This window comes from Ambystoma mexicanum, chromosome 2q, assembly GCF_040938575.1.
Source record: "Ambystoma mexicanum isolate Mex_15411 chromosome 2q, UKY_AmexF1_1, whole genome shotgun sequence".
Taxonomy (NCBI): Eukaryota; Metazoa; Chordata; class Amphibia; order Caudata; family Ambystomatidae; genus Ambystoma; species Ambystoma mexicanum.
The window spans coordinates 1,347,798,139-1,347,816,119 of NC_090924.1; the positions used below are offsets into that span (position 1 = coordinate 1,347,798,139).

Consider the following 17,981-nt stretch of genomic DNA (forward strand, 5'->3'; position numbering starts at 1 on the left):
TGTGGCAGTGCTGCTGATTATTACAGTAGCGCAGCTGCACCAATATCATGCAGGCTGACAGGAGCACTGCGTGGATAGGACCAGCACAAACACCCACACTTGGCAGTATGGGCTAGCCTTCCCTTTTGTTGTGTGGCCTCTCTGCTTCTTGGCGTGGGGTGACAGTGGCAGAGAGTCTTTGAAAGTGCGGGGGCTCTGTTCTGTCGCAGGCATGTCACATTCCACCCGCTCCTCAAACACACAGAGCTCAGGATGCACCGGATGTTAACTGCATTCTCTGGGGCAAGGTAAGGAGAGGGGAGGACTGTGCTTGATATGTTTCCCCTCTCCTGCTGGTATGGCCATCTTGACTCCTTCAACATGCCGTTTCCTCGTGCTTTGTGTACACATCTTTATTGGAAATTATAGCAAGCACTTGGCAGTATGGGCTAAGTCTTCCCTTTTGTTGTGAGGCCTCTCTGCTTCTTGTCGTGGGGTGACTGTGGCAGAGAGTCTTTGAAAGTGCGGGGTCTCTGTTCTGTCGCAGGCATGTCACATTCCACCCGCTCCTCAAACACACACAGCTCAGGATGCACCGGATGTTAACTGCATTCTCTGGGGGGAAGGTAAGGAGAGGGGAGGACTGTGCTTGATATTTTTCCCCTCTCCTGCTGGTATGGCCATCTTGACTCCTTCAACATGCCGTTTCCTCGTGCTTTGTGTACACATCTTTATTGGAAATGATAGCAAGCACTTGGCAGTATGGGCTAAGTCTTCCCTTTTGTTGTGAGGCCTATCTGCTTCTTTATCTTGGGGTGACTGTGGCAGAGAGTCTTTGAAAGTGCGGGGGCTCTGTTCTGTCGCAGGCATGTCACATACCACCCGCTCCTCAGACATGCACAGCCCAGGATGCACAGGTTTTGTTAGCTGCATTCACTGGGGGAAGGTAAGTATAGGGGAGGACTGTGCTTGGTATTTTTCCCCTCTCCTGCTGGTATGGCCATCTTGACTCCTTCAACATGCCGTTTCCTCGTGCTCTGTGTACACATCTTTATTGAAAATAATGGCAAGCACTTGGCAGTATGGGCTAGCCTTCCCTTTTTTTGTGAGGCCTCTCTGCTTCTTGTCGTGGGGTGCAAGTGGCAGAGACTCTTTGAAAGTGCAGGGGCTCTGTTCTGTCACAGGCATGTCACATACCACCCGCTCCTCGGACACACGCAGCCCAGGATGCACTGGATGTTGGTTGCATTCTTTGCGTGCAGCCTGTGAAAATGGCCCGGATTTGGACACATCTGCAAGCGGCCGGAAGGGTACCGGCCTGGCATAGTCTACACTTCAGGTTCGAGTCTCTATGGTGCTGACTCTGCCCTTCATCCTTCCTAGACCGACGCATTGGAACGATTTAGAGTTGGGGCTACCAGCTACTGGATACAGGGCTCAAGCCACCTCTCAGTCATGTGGCGAGTTAGTGGTGTGTTTGGGTCTGTGCTAGCTATGGACGCAGACTCCTTGTCCTGTTCTCTTCCTCTGAACTGCACGAGGGAAGGTCAAAGGAGATGATTTTCTTTTCCCTTGTCCGGCATGGAATTATAGAAAATGCATCATGGAAGTAATGGCCATTCAGAGGGTTCCTAGTGTCTCTTCTTTTAGGGCCTAGGTCCTCCGGTGCCGACATGTTGCTTTCACGCCTCCTCTCAGACTTGTGGAAAGTGATATGGCACATGGTGGCACATGTCTGTGCTTAGAGAAATTCTCAGAGCCCCTGGTGCCAGTGGAGGGGGATGTCACTTCAGTAGGTTTTTCCAGTGTAGGCATACCCCAGGTGGGGGGTTGCCTTTGATGTCTGCTATCCGGGATGGATTGCTTTGCCCTGCTTTGTGACAGTACTCTGCCCTTTTGACGCCAGCATGGTGGCTCCTCTGTCGGCTGGGGGGGCCATGGTCTGCTGGTCTTCTGGGCTGTCCCGTACCGTCCTTTTGATAAGTTGGATCTTTTTGTGGGCTGACAAGCATGCTGATATATTGTGGCACAGGCATGCTTCAACGTCCTATGATTTTCCTCTGGTGCAAGTGCAGTGACTGGCAGTTTTCCCTGGCTCCTCGTCTCTATCTTCTCGGAGGTGTATGGGACCGGTGGGGTTTGGCTTCCTGGGTAATGGGCTCCTTCCGGAGGGGGGTATCAGTTGCCGTTCCTGTCTCCTCCTGTCCAGGTTTGCATGGTTAGGACTTTGGTACCCAGCTCACGGTCCAAGTAGTTGGCCATGGGATCCGTTCTCTCCGAATGGTTGTTGTGGGTTACCGTCTTGCCCATTCCTCCCCCTGTTCAGGGTCAAGTTTTCTACTTGCGGGTGTTCCTGGTCCCTATGCCTTCTAGGATGTGTCCAGCCTACCAGTTAATGTGCGTATCTTGCCCTTTTACGCATGTAAATATGGCAAATACGGACCATTTAATTTTGTACTGCGTACCGTGTACGCTTTGATTTATTCATTAATAAAACATACTTTCCACCACTAGATGGCAATGTAGCATTTCTTTTGTCAGCAGCATAGCCTTCTTATGCATGATGGTGAATTTCCAACTGAAAGACCAAATCTGTGACAGCTAAGCGAGCAACACAATAAAGCACGCACCCTTTTAAAATGTGTTCATACCCATAACGTATGTGTTGGATAAGTTTTACTCTCTTGCAGAGGAGAAAACTGATTTTTACTCTCTTGAAATTGCATTTACGCTCTAATTTGAAAAATCATGCGTAAAATGCTCCCACCTCAAAATCTTATCTGGAGCACTGGATGTGTGGCCTGCTTATGGGTCTCAAGACCCTGCACTGCTTGTCCGGACATCTGGGGAGAGCGTACTCTGGATGTTGTGCAGGGGGGGCACTTGCTGGCTGGTCTGGGCTGTGTTCTCAGAAGGCAGTATGTCTCGGCTCGCCTGTTGCTGAAGTTACGGGGCACATGGCGTCTTGCGTGTCTTCCGGTTCCTTGAGCCCGTCTTCGGTTACGTCCCCTATGTCTTATACTCTCTCCCACTGGCTCCTGACGTCTCAGCTTTCGTAGTTTTGTTTTCAGTGTCCCCAGCGCTGCGAGTCTCCCTGCTATGATGGCGGGGGATTTCAGGTCTACAGGCTGAGGTGTGCATGGTCCTTCCTCCTGTGGCCTCTCTTATTACCAACGCCAGCAAAAAGGGTCTACATTGGGGGTCTTCTCAGCTCAAGGGTTGTGAGATCTGGGGAGAGCCGGCGATCATCAAATTGGCAAGAGTTGTGCCATTGTCCAAGCTCTGGTGTACTACGAGGAGTTGCTGGATGGTCGGCCGTTTTGTTCCGATCGGACAATACGACGGCCTTGGCATATGTCAACTGCAAAAGGGGTTCCGGCCGCTCCTTGAATGCTCTGGCAGTGCTGATAGGCACCTGGGAGGAATCATATCTGTTGTCTCTGGTGGCCTCACGTATCAGAAGGGTGGACAATGTTCAAGTGGATCTTCTCAGATGCCGGTTTTCACTCCTCTGCGGAACTGGTCCTGTTGGCCCAGGTCTTTACGGTGACCTGTGTCAGATTGGGGTCCCCGGTTCTAGACCTGTTTGCATCCCCGGCCTCAGCAGAAGTTCTCCTCTTCTGCTCTCAGTTTCAGGTCGGGGGGATTGGGGGATGGACACCCTCTCTGTACAGTGGCCTTGGGGTTTTCCTTTATGCCTTTTTGGCATACTGCACAAAAACCCAGGCTCATTTAAAAGTGGAAAAGGTCGCTTTAATGTGACAGGCCCAAGCTTACAATTAACGCTTACCTGGCTCCATGGCCTTACAGACTAACAGAATATTTAAACCACCAATTAACTAATTACACATTTTCATTCCCCCCAACAATTAAATAATTAAATAAAGCCATTTCCTCCCTAACTGTCCCTTGGACCCTACCATCTCCTTACCCCTTTTCCAGGCGTCCCGCTTTCTCCCTGGGGCCATGCCCCTCCAGGCTCAATACCTGTTCCCCCGGGGTGGCCCGCTTGTGCAAACAGCACCACCCCCTCCTTTCCCATGTCATTCCCCCATTGTGCTTCCCTCCCCCCACATCAAAAGGGGCCATGCCCCCGGCACCAGAAAAACACTCCCCCGAGGTGTTCTTTCTGCCCCACCCCCCCAAACCACCTTCTTTTACTTCCAACTCTTCAACCAATCTCCCAGCCAACAGCACAAGTCCGCCAAATAGTGATTGTTCCCATAAACCGAAAAATGCACCCCATCCTCCCTAAAAATCATAAAGCCCTCATACACTATTTCCCTATGTTCCATCACCTGTACTGCCACAGAGGCACAAAACTTCACCATTTCTCTGTTAATCCCCTTTCTAGCCCGCTCTATAGCACCCTCGCTCCTTGCTCCCCTCCATACTCTACGCGGCAACAACTTAGTCCACAACACCTCCGCTTGAGGCCACATTTCCCGCACCCAGACCAAATCCCTTTTCATTTTCCTTAGAAGGGCCACCCCAGTATCCCTCACCAAATCATTCTCCCCAGCGTGAATGATCAACATCTCCGGCGCCCCGTAGCGCTCCCGCAACCCTGCCAGCAACTGGTCCCAGCGCAGGCCCCCTAACCCGTGCCATCTTACCACCACATCCTTATAGCTACATAGCTACACCCCAATTGCCTGCCCAGAACCCTTTTCTCTGCTTCTTTCCCAGCCCATTTAACAATTGAATGGCCGACAATCCACACTTGCGCCAACTCCCCCTCCTTACGCACAGCATCTGAAAAAGAAATTACAAAAATTACCACCACAATACAATACCAAAACCCCACGTTGTTGTCAGCCCACTTATACCCCCATCCTTCAACAATCCCCCTTATGAAAATCCCTGACGTACCCCTTGTATCTCCCAGACTTCCACCGCCCCAAACTTTTCACCTTCTCCTCCGTGAAACCCAACCTCTTTCCCTCCGATGCTGCGCCCATCCTGAATGAATGCGTACCAAAATCCTCACCCTTTTCTCCCAACACCCGCAGAGCCTTCCGCAGTACCCCCAAAACTTGTGCCGCTGAAACCGCTGACCCATCCTTTTGCTTGAACACCAAGCCTGTCTCCACCCCACACCTCTCCTTCCACAACCTGCCTGCCAGCACAGGGCATAAATCCTTACTCTCCCACCCCAACAAAACCCAGGAACCCTTTCCCTTCTGGTCCGTTTTACACTTATTAATCCTTATGTCCAAACCCAATTCTGTAATGTGCACATCCTCCCATTGCAGACCCCCAGATCCCCCTTTTCCCCCCACCAACTCCGAAATCCGAGAGGCCCCGAAAAATAACCACGTAAAACATGTCGCAAACAGCTCCCCTTCCCAAACCGACCAGCAAATTCCCCCTACCTCCTTAACCAACCTCTGCAGCAATTCCGCCGATATCGGCCTCCTCCTATCCTTGTCCCTCTTACTTTCCCTAGCCCATCCTTCCAGCATCCTACTCACCATTTCCCCCCCATTTCGCTGAAAACCCCAAAACCACTTCCCGTAAAAAGCAATTCCTGCTAACTTCCCCGCTATAGTCGCTCTTGACCAGCCCCTGTCCATACACCTCAGGAGGAAATTCATGACATCGTCCCTCCTCCTCTCTTCCGCATCCCATCTGCCCTTCCAACTACGCGCTCCCCCCCCCAATAAAATCCTCCCATGCCCTCCTGTATGCTTCCTTAGACGCCCCGGCCAATGAACCCTCCACCAAAGCCAGCGCTCTCATCTTCCTATCTTCCACAGCTCTTCGGGAATCTGCTGCCCCTCCTGGTCCGCCTCTGGAGCCAATCCATGGAATCTCTGCCATTGAAAACAAGATAATGCATCAGCGATGCCATTATCCTTCCCCGGCACATGTGTTGCCTTAAACACCACATTCAGTTCCATGCATCTCAGCACAAACTCCCTCATAAGTCTTGCCACCCTCTGATCCTTTGCTGACTGCCTGTTTACCACGTGGACCACACAGACATTGTCCACATTGAAATTCACTTTCCTATCCCGCAACTCCTTTCGCCACAGCTCCAATGCCTGCAGTAGTGGGAAAAACTCCAGGAATGCTATACTCCTTCCCTCCTTCAACCACCGTTCAGGCCATTTCTCCGCACACCCTTTCCCCCCCCCAAAACACTCCGAAACCCCCCGCTCCTGCTGCATCCGAAAATATCTGTACCTCCCATGTCACCGGGTCCCCCTGCAACCACATTGCCACCCCATTAAACTTCGCCAAAAAACGCAGCCAAATTCTGCAGTCCTCCCGCACTGACCCCGATACTCTTATCCGGTGATGTGGGCACTTTGCTCCTGCCATAGCCCTAGCCGTGTTCCTACAAAACGTCCTACCTGGGGCTACCACCTTACATGCAAAATTCAGATGCCCTACCAATCTCTGCATGTCTACCAGCGTCATTTTCTTGGCCCCCACTGCCTTTTCCAGCAGCACCATCAGTTTGCTCACCTTGTCGTGCGGCAAGCGTGAGGTCATAGCCACTGAGTCCAATTCCCAAAAATGTCAATACCACTGCAGGCCCTTCTGTTTTGTCTTCCACTAACGGCACACCCAACTCCTCCATCATCTCCTGGAACAACTTTAGCATCCCTCTGCACTCACCCTCTCTATCTGCCCCGCTAATGAACAGAAAATCGTCCAGATAGTGTAGCACACTCTCCCAACCCGAATTAAATGAAAAAACCCACTGTAGGAATGAGCTGAATCGCTCAAAGAGCGCACAGGAAATTGCACACCCCATTGGCAAGGCTTGGTCTATGTATATGCGATCCTCAAACTGCAAACCTAGCAACCAAAAATCCTCCGGGTGCACCGGCAATAACCTGAACGCCGCTTTGATGTCACACTTGACCATGAAGGCCCCTCGCCCTTCTTTCCTCACCAGCTCCACTGCCTGGTCAACACTTGCATATACAACCCCACATTCTTCCGGGGCAATGAAATCATTCACCGACATGCCCTCCGGCCAAGACAAATGGTGTATTAACCGGAGCTTTCTTGGGCACCACCCCCAATGGGGATATTACTAGGTCACCCGGCAGGTCATCAAAGTGCCCCACGATCCTTCCCGCCGCTATTTCTTTGCTCAATTTTTGTCTTACCACTTCCACATTTTCTTTGGCTGACTTCAGGTTTTCAGCCCACCGGCGCACCCTTGGGCCCTGATACCCCAACCTGAAATCTTGACTGAACCCCTCACTCAAAATCCTCGCCCCATCCCTGTCTGGATAAAACTGCAACCATTTTTGCAGAACCCCCTCCTTAATTGGCGTAAAAGCCTTTCCCCACAACCCCTCTGCCCAAACCTCTCCCCCTCCCCCTGTCTCCCTGTTGGAAGCACTGCGGAAGCGGGTGTTTTCCACCACACTTGCTACACTCATGCCTAAACCTACACAGGGTCCTAGTGCAGCCGTCCTTGTTGAAAGCCCAACATGCCGCTGAGGACTGCCCTCTGCCCCTCCCCCGCCCCTTCATTGGCGGGGCGACCAAGAAAGGGCCGGAAGGGCACCGGCAGCCCGCTTGCTGTGTGCAATGTTGGGGCAGGCCTCGTTGGAGCCATCCATTGCAGCCAAAGATCCATGTCTATCTCCCCCCAGACCGCTTGACTGTCCTCCGCCATTCTCGCTCTGAATTCCTCATCATACCTCACCCATGCGAAACCCCCAAAACTCGTGAAAGCCTTCCTAATTACGTCTATATATTTTAGTAGGGCCACACAACGCTCAGGAAATGTTTCACAATAAACACTGGCATAAATGATAAAAGCCGACGTCCAATTCTCAATGGTCACCGGTACCCTTGGACGCGCAGCCAGTTCCCTTTCCTCTTCTTTAGACCCCTCCTTAGCTCTCACTTCCCTATGGAGCAATTTAAAAACGTCTACAAATTCCCCCGCCTGAATCTTCTCCCTGGTCGCCGCCATCAAGTGCGCCCCCAACGGTTTTGTTATCCCCATGTATGGCAATTTTTTCTCCTTTCCTTTCACTTCACCCTCCTTTTCTTTTCCCCCTTGCACCTCGAGCCCCAATGGCTCCACCACCTTGTCCGTCTGAATCTCCACTGAGCAAATGCTCTTCTCAACCCCCAAGGCTCCAATGGCCTGTACACCAACTTCTTTCCTCAGCCCTTGCAAACCCGACCCTTCGTTTCCTGTCCCTCCCCCTGGGACCCCTCTCTGCCATGCAGATGACCATTGCCTTTCCCGCTCACCTCTTTCTGCACCCGCCGCCTGCTGCCTTGCGTCCACCCCAATGCTTCTCACCTCCTTCCTTATCGGGCTCCTACATTGTGCCTGCGAGTTCGTGCCCCAGTCGAGTTGCTCATCCTCTTGCGAGCCCGGGGTGTCCACCCCGCCACTCATCTGACGTCTTCTCGGCGGGGCCGTGGAAACCCCTGCCTGGTCCTCTTCTCTCGGGCGAGCCGCTGCAACCTCCACCCTTGGGTCCTCATTGCTAGGGGCCGTGCTGCACCATCTAGGCTCTCCGTACGCTGACCGAGCAGGGGCCGCTCTCAAGCCCTCTACCTCCATTTGACCAGCGGGGGCTGCGCAGCGCCCTCCGCCCTCACTCACCCTACCCGGGGGGGCCGTTCCGCACCCCGCCCTCTCCACCTCAATTGATGGGGACCTCACTCTCCTTCTCCCACCCGCACTCTTCCGTAGGTATTTCCCCCTCTTCCCCGCTGCCCTTGCACCCCCTTCTGCACCTCCTCCCTAACCCCACCGTGGTCACTCGCTGCTCCCTTAGTGCTGTCCCTCATTCCGTCCCCACGTGGCTGCCCAGCCGAAATCCTTTCCTCCCCGGACGCCCTCCTGTCTATCTCCCTCCTCATCTTCCTGCCCCTGGATTCCCAAACCTCCCCTCTCCCTGCTGCGGGGGCACAAGCCACCACTGCCGCGAGAGCCCCACCAGCTGCCGCTCTCCGCTGCGGCCTAGCCCCACTTGTCTCCCCTTCACCCGTTACTTCCCCCACCGCCCCCTCCAGCTGGGCCTTAGATGCCCTGCTAATTATGGCCAGGGCCTCCCTCAGCGCCCTCGCATCCACCAACACCTCCCTGCTTGCACCTCGTCCCACCATCGTGCACCAACCTTTCTGGCACACTAACTATGCCCCTTGCCGCACCCTGCTACCTAAGCCTCCGAGCCAGAACCTACCTGAGGCCAGAAAAACCCCTAGTCGCAGATAAACCCCCCACCAAAAATCGCTCTGACCACTAAATACCAAAGGAGATAAAATAACCCCTGCTTCACAAACAACCTTCTTATCTCAATAAAAATATATATATATATATATATATTTTTTAAATCCCCCGCACTTAGCCAACCCCCCCAATCCTGGATAGCCCCCCCTCCTACCGGCTCTCTTGCCGAGCTACTTATAATAAACCCACACAGGACCCCCCCACCCACCACTGATGCTAAGAACCCCTATAAAAAAAACCTTCCTTTCCCACCTTATGTTTTTTTTTTATTTTATTTTTTTTTATTTATTTGGGCCCCTCTCCGTGCCAATCAAGCTCCACAGCCCGCCCCCTGGTGGCCCACCCGCCGCACCGCAGTGCCTTGCCGCCTCCTACACGGAAAAAGGGAGCGGTCCCTTTAAGAGGACCGCTCAGCCCCCTCACTACAGAACGCCGGCACCGCACGCGAGGACCTAAGGAGCCCGGCACACGCGGGCTCACAACAACGGCCCCTCCCAGCCAACACACTGCGCCCACACGCAAAGCGGGGCCGGCACCTACACCTAAAAAACCCTCCCGGCCCACGCTGCACCCGACGAGGGATACCCTCTTCCCCGGCTCCCAGCGTCACTCCAGCTCCCTCCCAGCAACCCGAACCGGCAAACGAAAACCGCGGCTAAAGCTGGCACAACCCGCCCGCCCTGCTAAATAAACCGCAGACGGCGGCTCCGGTAAGAGAGGGGGGGGTACCTTATCTACGATACCCCCAACTATGCGGGGTCCGCCGACACCACCCCTTTTTTTTTTTTATATTTTATAAAGCCTCGCCGCCGTCACACCCCCACCCTACCCTTATAAGCTAACCACCTGCCACTAAACCCCTGCTAGCCCCTACCTCCACTCCACACTCGCCCTAGACCCAGCTACAGGGAAGGCTCGGGAGCAGGCGACAGGACTTCACAATCGCCAAGTCCAACCGTCGCCTGCCTCCCGAACCTTCCCTGTCCCCTTAAATACCCCAGCGAGGCGCTCTGCCCCCCACGGCCACTCGCTGGCCGTGTGCAGCGCCAAAAACTTCCCCGGGGGGAAACGCTTCGCGTACCCCCCGGGGCCCCCCTTCCGCCTATTCCCCTTCTGCCCCTGGTGGTTTGGCGCATTAGAGTGTCCAGGGTGACTGTGTTGTTGTTAGCTCAGTTCTGGTCCCACCGGAGTTGGCTCCCCTCTCTGTTGGAGCTTCGGTCCTAGGAACCTTGGCTGGTTCCGAGGTGGTTGTGTCCCCTTCAAGGGGATCTGCAGTTGGAATTCCACCAGATGCAATGGGCAGTGTGGTTATTGCTCAGTCTAGGTTGATATCTAGGGGGTTCTCAGATCCTGTAGTTGAGTACAAAATGGATGCTCTTAGACCCTCCACTCTGAAGGTGTTCGGCAGGCATTGGAGCCATTTCCGAGACTGCTATGGCCGGTCTGGGATCCCTCCCCTGCGTTCTGACCTTTCTGCTATCCTTCTATTCCTCCAGAAGTGCTTTTGACAGGGGCCTGGCAGTTTTTTTCCAGGCTTCGCTCTCAGTGGGCCTCCATGAAATTCCTTTTGGGGGGGCTCTGATGGTCACTTGGATGGGGAGGTGTTGGAGGGGAAGATGCTCCAGGGTTGTTGTTCTTCCCGTCCTTGTGCTGATAAAGGGCTTCCCCCTCGGGATCTCCCTCTTTTATTACGGTTCCTTCAAGGGCCTCCTTTTGAGCCCATTTTCGAGATTGATATCAAACATCTTACACTGAAATCTGCTTTTCTTATTGCCCTCGCTTCTGCCCGTAGGCTTGGGGAGATTGGGGCTCTCTTATGTCACCCTCCTTTCCTGAGGGTGCTGCCAGACTCGGTGGTGCTGAGGTGTGGTCCGAAGTTCCTCCCTTAAGTTATATCTCGGTTTTCACACCTCTCAGGATCTGGTTCTCCCTGACTTCTTTCATGATCCGAGAATGCATGAGGAGGTGGCTTGGCTTAACATTATGTCCAGTGGGACGTGTTGGAGTATTTGGCTAGGTTTACTTTTTTCCACCAATCTGATAGTCTTCTGATTGCTTCTGGTCCGGCTGGGCCTGGGCATAACATAGTTTCCATTTTCTGGTGGTTCCGGGTTGTGATCGCCAGGGCCTATGTGGCTTCTGGTCTGCCTGTGCCTGCGCACGATCAGGGGCGGTCCGCCAGGGGTTTGGTGGCTTCCTGGGACGATGCAAGGAGGGTTTTTTTCTCTGCAAGAGATTTGTATGGCTGCCGCCTTGGCTGGTCTAGACATTTTCATCAACCACTATGGGTTGAGTTTCTCCCACTCGGGGGGTTGGTTCCTTCGTGGTTGGAGTTTTGTCTGTGGGGATGTGAATTAAGAGTTATTGTGGGTGTGTTTGCTGCACTGTTTTTAGCTCTGTCTCATTGGGACCTTTTCCCCGTTGCTGCTTTGGTATACCTCATGAAGTAAGTACTGGGACGAGGAAGAGTGGACGTGGAGGTAACGCTCTGATTACTTACTGGTAATCTTCATTACTCCTAGTCCTACTCTTCCTCGTCACATTATTGACGACTCCCCCACACCCCCACCCTCCCTGCGGGGAAGGTCCCCCGGCTTGGTAATATGAAACTGAGTGACGTGGATGTGGGGGAGGAGTTATAGGAATTTAAAGAAATAGAAGAAGGTCCTGTGTCGGAGGCAGGGGCTTCATGAAGTAAGTACTGTGATGAGGAAGAGTAGGACTAGGAATAATGAAGATTACCGGTAAGTAATCGGAGCATCAGTGGAAAAACTGAGATCTCAATGACAGGCGTCCAAGCCTAGATTGTCATCAAGGAAAGGTCTTTGAAACACCTACAGCCGACAGCTAGGGCTGACCCAGGCCATTATCAGTGGGGGGGGGGGGGTTCCACTATGCCAAGCAACATCGATGCCACCTTGTGCTCTGAACATATTGAATATGTTACCAGTGCAATGGGTTCTCCAGTCAATCAGTATTCAATTGCAAAGTTTGACAGTGTACAATTGAAACTGAAACCATGCTTCTTTAGCTAGTAAAGCTGAAACAAACGGCAATGACGAGGAGTTTATTAACGTAGATTTTCATTGTACTGCGGTGCAGGGCACGCTTCTGATAAAAAGACCAATAAAATGTAATTCAGCAACAAAGTGTAAAACGGTTTCCCACGCTATTTTCAACACGGCTATTTTAACCATGGTGTTTTCACCACAACCGTTTTCGTAGTTAAGGGGGGTTTCACCACCAACCCCGATTTAACCCCCCACCACCAATCCATGACCCTGCCATCCAGCCCAATCCCCTAGCCCCAAACATGCAACACATATATGTATTTGAAAACAACCGTACCAAAAACGGCCGTGGTGAAGCCACCACGGTTAAAATAGCTGCAGTGAAAACACAGTAACCATGTAAAGCACGTGGATGTACTAAGCAGTGGGGATACAAAATATGGCTTTAAAACCATCATTCTCAAATCTCTCCCTATTTTAGCGTCACTGGCTCCTTCAAAATGGCTGCCGCTGTAACAGATTCACCATGATGCATTTGTTCTGTGTCACGGAGCTGCTGACTGGCACCAGGGCCATAGCTCTCAACTCTCACGCTTTTGGCGGGTGTCACCCGCCTTGTAAAGGGCTGACTCACCCGCCAAGCCTCCTGCACGCCCATTCATTCCAATGGGCGCCTCACCCGCCAAAAACAAAATCGGGTGATTTCACCCGCCTTTAGGACACAAATGGTTGAGAGCTATGCCAGGGCCCCTCTCTAATATGTATCTTCAAGAGCTCTGGCAGTGATCCAAAGCCTTCTTGCATCCCTGGAGCAGCAAAGACCTTTATCACAATGTAAAAAGGTTAAAGTATGTTATAGTGGTGTATTCCTTAAGAAATGGTTTTAAAGTTCTCTGTAATTTTAGTCTTTGGGAGTACTAGTGATTGAAGTCCAACTGAGCCATGGTAGCGTATATTCGTTCCTCGGCAAATGATCACTGGAAAAGTACCTATAAAATGTCTGTGTTACATCTCGGCTACCCACTAAAGAACTAGGAGTATCCGTTTCTGGCCTTTTTTACTCCATACACTGTGCCACTTGTATGGCAGAAGGCCTATTCTGTACACTTTTGTCTATTCAGAAGCAAGATCGTGTTCACAAAAGAACCCCAAAACTGCAAATCCTGTGTAAGTGACGAGATACATCAAGAGGAAAGAACCAGCAATCTAGCCAATTCATTACCTTCTTGCAACCCCTGTTTTTGTTTTTACACAAAGGTTCTATGTAACAACACAAAGCAATGGGAAATCCTTCCAAAATGGCCGTAATCGGGGGCTGTGCCCTATCATTTCCAATGGGTGAAATGACATTGGCACTGTTGGCATATACCCTGACGCTACTGGAATCAAATGTCCTGACTTTGTTCGCTTTGGGTATGGGCTTTATCTACAATGCCCCAATGACCCAGCAGAAGGAATGCCAATCTGACATGGCTTTGACAATCCTATAGAGTGTTGTAATAAGTAAAACCAGGGGTGTTCTGGGAATACCTCTACCAGCACGAACACAGCCCATTGACCTGTTCTTGGGCGGATGGCCCCTGGGAGAGTCTCAACCAAGTCTTTAGCTCACTGTCCCTTTCACAGAGGAGAAATATCCCTGAATATCAGTCTTTTTTCTGCTCAAGGGCAGTCCAGCACCAAAATGCTAGGCAATTCTCCTCTGAACAAGAGTACCAACAGCAACCCCAGACATGTTTTTCAGCCTAGTCGGCCTTATCAGTGAGGTGGAGTTGTGCCTCTCTAAGAACAGTGAGCAAGGGGTCCACATCTGGATTCCACTGGATTCCACTGGTAACCTTGGGTGTGACTCAAAGTTACTTAATATGCAAAATAAGGGGAGTTCTGGGAGTCCCTCTACCAGCACGAACACAGACTATTGACCTGTTCTTGGGTGGATGGCCCCCTGGGAGAGTCAACTATGCTTTAGCTCACCTCACTTTTCAAACAGGAGAGTACCAACAGCAACCTCAGACAAGTATTTTGGCCTAGTCATGCCTCACCAGTGAGGTGGAGCTGTGCCTCTCTGGGACAGATGCATAACGGGCGTTTTTCAAAGTGGGGGTAGGCTACAGAGGGGAACAGAGGAGAGATACAGCTTCACAGGGTGGCAGGAAGGAGTCGAGCAGACGGCGTCTAGCGAGTCAGCTGGCACGGAGCAACGTGATGGCATAGGTGTTGAGGAGAAGAGACTCCTTGAAGTGGTGGGTCTTGAGTTATTTTCTGAATTGTAGGAGCGTGGGGGCAGGTCTGATGCTGACAGGGAGGAGGTTCCATAGTCTTGGGGCGTAGGCAGAGTAGGCTTGTTTTCTATTAAGTGGTCTTATATACTGCTCTTCTGCCAATAATGTCAGCTGCGCATGGCTCTGTAAGAAAGGAGGGTAGGGTGTGCTAGTCGGAAAGAGGGAAGGCAGGGGCAGAAACATTTGATGTTAATGGATGCAGGTCAGAAGTACCGTTGCCTGTGAATTGACATGAACATCTCTATTTTGTGTGTGGTTGGTTCAGACTGGCCAGGTTAGCCATATGGGCATCCCCCGGATTGTGGAGTGGAAAAATGAACAGCATGGTTGTTGATAGAAGGTGGATAGGGTCTGAATCTGTTACATACACTAGACCTAGGAGGTCGTCTGAAGGAATGTGGGAGATGTAAGGATGCAGATTTTAGGAGAGAGTTGAGGGATGGGGGGTGGTGGGTGAGGGTGTTGTCACTTCCTGGCTCGTGGTGGTAAATTTCACAGAGATTAAAGGTGCAGATGTGTGTCATGCAGCAGAGGTTCCATGAGTCACATTGGTTTCCTGCAGGTGGTAGTGCCAGGAATTCTCAAAAATGCATGTATTAAATAAGGACAAGTTTCTGGTGCACAGTTTTTAGTCGGTTGCTATTATTTTTCCATTTCTCTTGAAGTGGTTTGTTTAAAAGCCAAGCCTTGAGCTGTTTCCTGAAACTCAGGTGGTTCACCTCAAGGTGGAGAGGTTTGGGGTAGGGTGTTAACACAGTTTCAAGGCCAGAACTGAAAAAGAGGATCCTCCTTGCCGTTTCTTGTTGAAGTTATTCTTATTGGGTTGTCATGGACTCTTACATAGGCATGGCCCTTCTATTAATCTGCATTTGCCATTTGATTGGTATAACCCAAAGTACTTGTTTACCTGTATATCCGTACTGGGCACTCTGTTGGATCGTTACAGCTGCTCTGATCCATGTAGACCACATCTTTAGGTTTGCATAGCTTGGCTAGTTGTGTGCATATTACATTGGACTATTAGGGTCATTGTGATTCTCATCGTCCATGATTTGGGCCATTCATAGTTCTGTGATTGGCATTCTTTAGAGTATTTCCCTGTCTGTATATCAGTGTTGCTATCTCTATTGGATTGCTACAGCCGCTATGGCCAGTATTGTCCACCATATTGGGTTGGCATTTCCATTTCTGTTGGATTGTTACAGCACTGTCATTGGCATTGTTGATGGTATTGGACACTCACATTCACATCTGATCAATGTTGTCTTTTGTATTAAGCTGTCTGTATATTAGTAGTGTCCCCTCTATTGGTAGGTGTCGTGAAAGGTATTGTAGACACACTCGGCTGTCTTCCATCTGTAAATTGGTGTTGTCCTTTTATATGGGCTAGTTTTAGCCACTATGGTCGGTATTGTCAGCAGTAAAGAGGTCATTGTGGATCAATATTCACCTCTGTGTTGTGATTGGTATGCACTACAGGACTGGGTTTCCATAGCCCTGTAGGCCCGTTTTGGTATTGTTACTGGATTGTTATAGCAGTTACGATCGTATTGTCCACAATATTCGGTCGATGTATCCTTGGTGTAGGTATTGCATTGGTTTGTGCAATCCCAGTTTATTTTGGCCTTGGCTCCGCCCCCTTTCAGACCACATCTGAAGTAGTGACACCATTTACCTTGTTGATCCTTTTATGTTCAGCGATAATGCAGAGGCTTTAAAAAGATACACCCACAGGTTTAGACTACAGGGAAAATGTGCACGTGACCTACTTTATTTTACGATGGGTCGATGCACAGTCCTGTGCAGGCTGCCTAATGCCTCTAGGTGCCATGCACACTTATCTTCAAACTGGAAGTGCTAAAAGTAGTCCGACTCAGCCCAGCCAAGCTGTTACTCCTCAAATACAGATTCTTACTGTTTTAGGCTTACTGTCAATAACCCAAAGAAATATGACCGGGTACTGGTAGGACCCAGCCGCTGTGAACCCCGTCATGAACCCAGTCATACGGGCCACGATGTGCCCTTTGCCTACTATTGAAACAATAACCTTTTTACAAAATGGTGGTTGCAAATGTGCCACAAGCAGGCACTTTGGATCAGGATAAGGAGTTATTAAATTGATATTTTTAGAAAACTCGTTTTCCAAAATTCATTGGTACCTTCTGCAATTGTAGGGATGTTAGCCAGCCACGGGTTAAAAATGTTTATTGAACTGACTAAAGATATATACAGCAATCATACACACTTGATCTTTGGCGAAAGCCAGCCTCCATGCCTTCCGTTGCCTCTCCAGATGTGCGTTTTCATTAAGCCCTTGATGATGGAAGGGCTGCATGGTTTCTATCCAGACTGCTGGTGGTTTATCAAGAAATCAGGCATAGTCACTGCTGCAGCCTGACACCTAAAGCAAAAATCCATTCAAAATCTTTAATTCTTTCTTCTTATTCACTTCTCAAATTTCTATTTCTCTGTCTTGCTACTTTCAACTCTATAATATTCGCAACGCTTGTCATTTTCTTACGTTTGATGCTTCTAACCTCCTTGTCTTTCTTGTGTCTGTTCTATGCTCTAATCTTCTTGGTCTCCCTGCTGATCAGCTTGCTGCTCTTAGCTCAATCTGTCACTCCTCATTTTGTGTTTCATGTGGTCTCTCCCCGCGTGATTATTACTTTGGCCTTACATTCACTGCTGTGGTTATCCTTTGAATTCAGTCTACTTTTCAATTCCCTTCTGTATTTTTATTTTCCTGTATATTTACATGGCGCCTATACACAGCGTGTTTCCAGGCACTTCAGGGCAAAAAAAAGTGAGGGGTAGGGGGTCAAGGGGATTAAAAACAATAACAGTCCTGACATTCGGATTGTACAAGTGCAGCAGCAGAGAAGTGCAGGGGTGAGAGGGGTAGGAGAGTTTGGTGGGGGGTCAAGGGCAGGAGGGCCCAGGGCTAGGCAATGGCTATGGGGGGCCTAGGAGGGCAAGTGCATGGGGCTGACAGCGATCAACACTCTAGTGCGGGGGAGTGTACCAGAATCGGGGGAGGGGGGCACTTGAGGTGGGGGCAGTCAGTAGAGAAAGCAGGGTTTTGAGCTGCTTCCGGATCTAAGGAGACCCTGCTCAAGTCTGAGAGAAGCAGGGAGGCCATTCCAGAGGGAAGCTCCTGCTGGAGATGAAGATCTGCCCCCCACACTCTGCTTGGAGAAGCGATGGGTCCGTGGAGAGTTGGAGCTAGAGGACCGAAGTGCTCTAGCCGGGAGGTATTTAGGGAGAGAGAGTTGGATGCAGCGGATATTGTTTTCAAATGTCTTCACAGCCTTATCACGCTTCTCTCATCTTGTTGTACTCCCCTTCTTGTACTCTTCATCTTGGTCTTGCTTTCTCTTAGTACCTCGACCTCCTTGTGCTTCCTCGTTTTTGTTCTTTTCTTTACTCGCACCTAAGCACTGCAATGTACTCCCTCTCTCTCTGCAGTCCTTATCTTCATTG

The 17,981-nt window shown here is 50.8% G+C and overlaps 1 protein-coding gene across 2 annotated transcripts in view; it reads right to left on the reverse strand.

Moving 5' to 3' along the window:
* The window catches only part of OSBPL10 (oxysterol binding protein like 10), a 2,898,140-nt gene that overhangs the window by 2,804,611 nt on the left and 75,548 nt on the right, over positions 1-17,981 (reverse strand). The gene's annotated exons all lie outside the window — the stretch shown is intronic.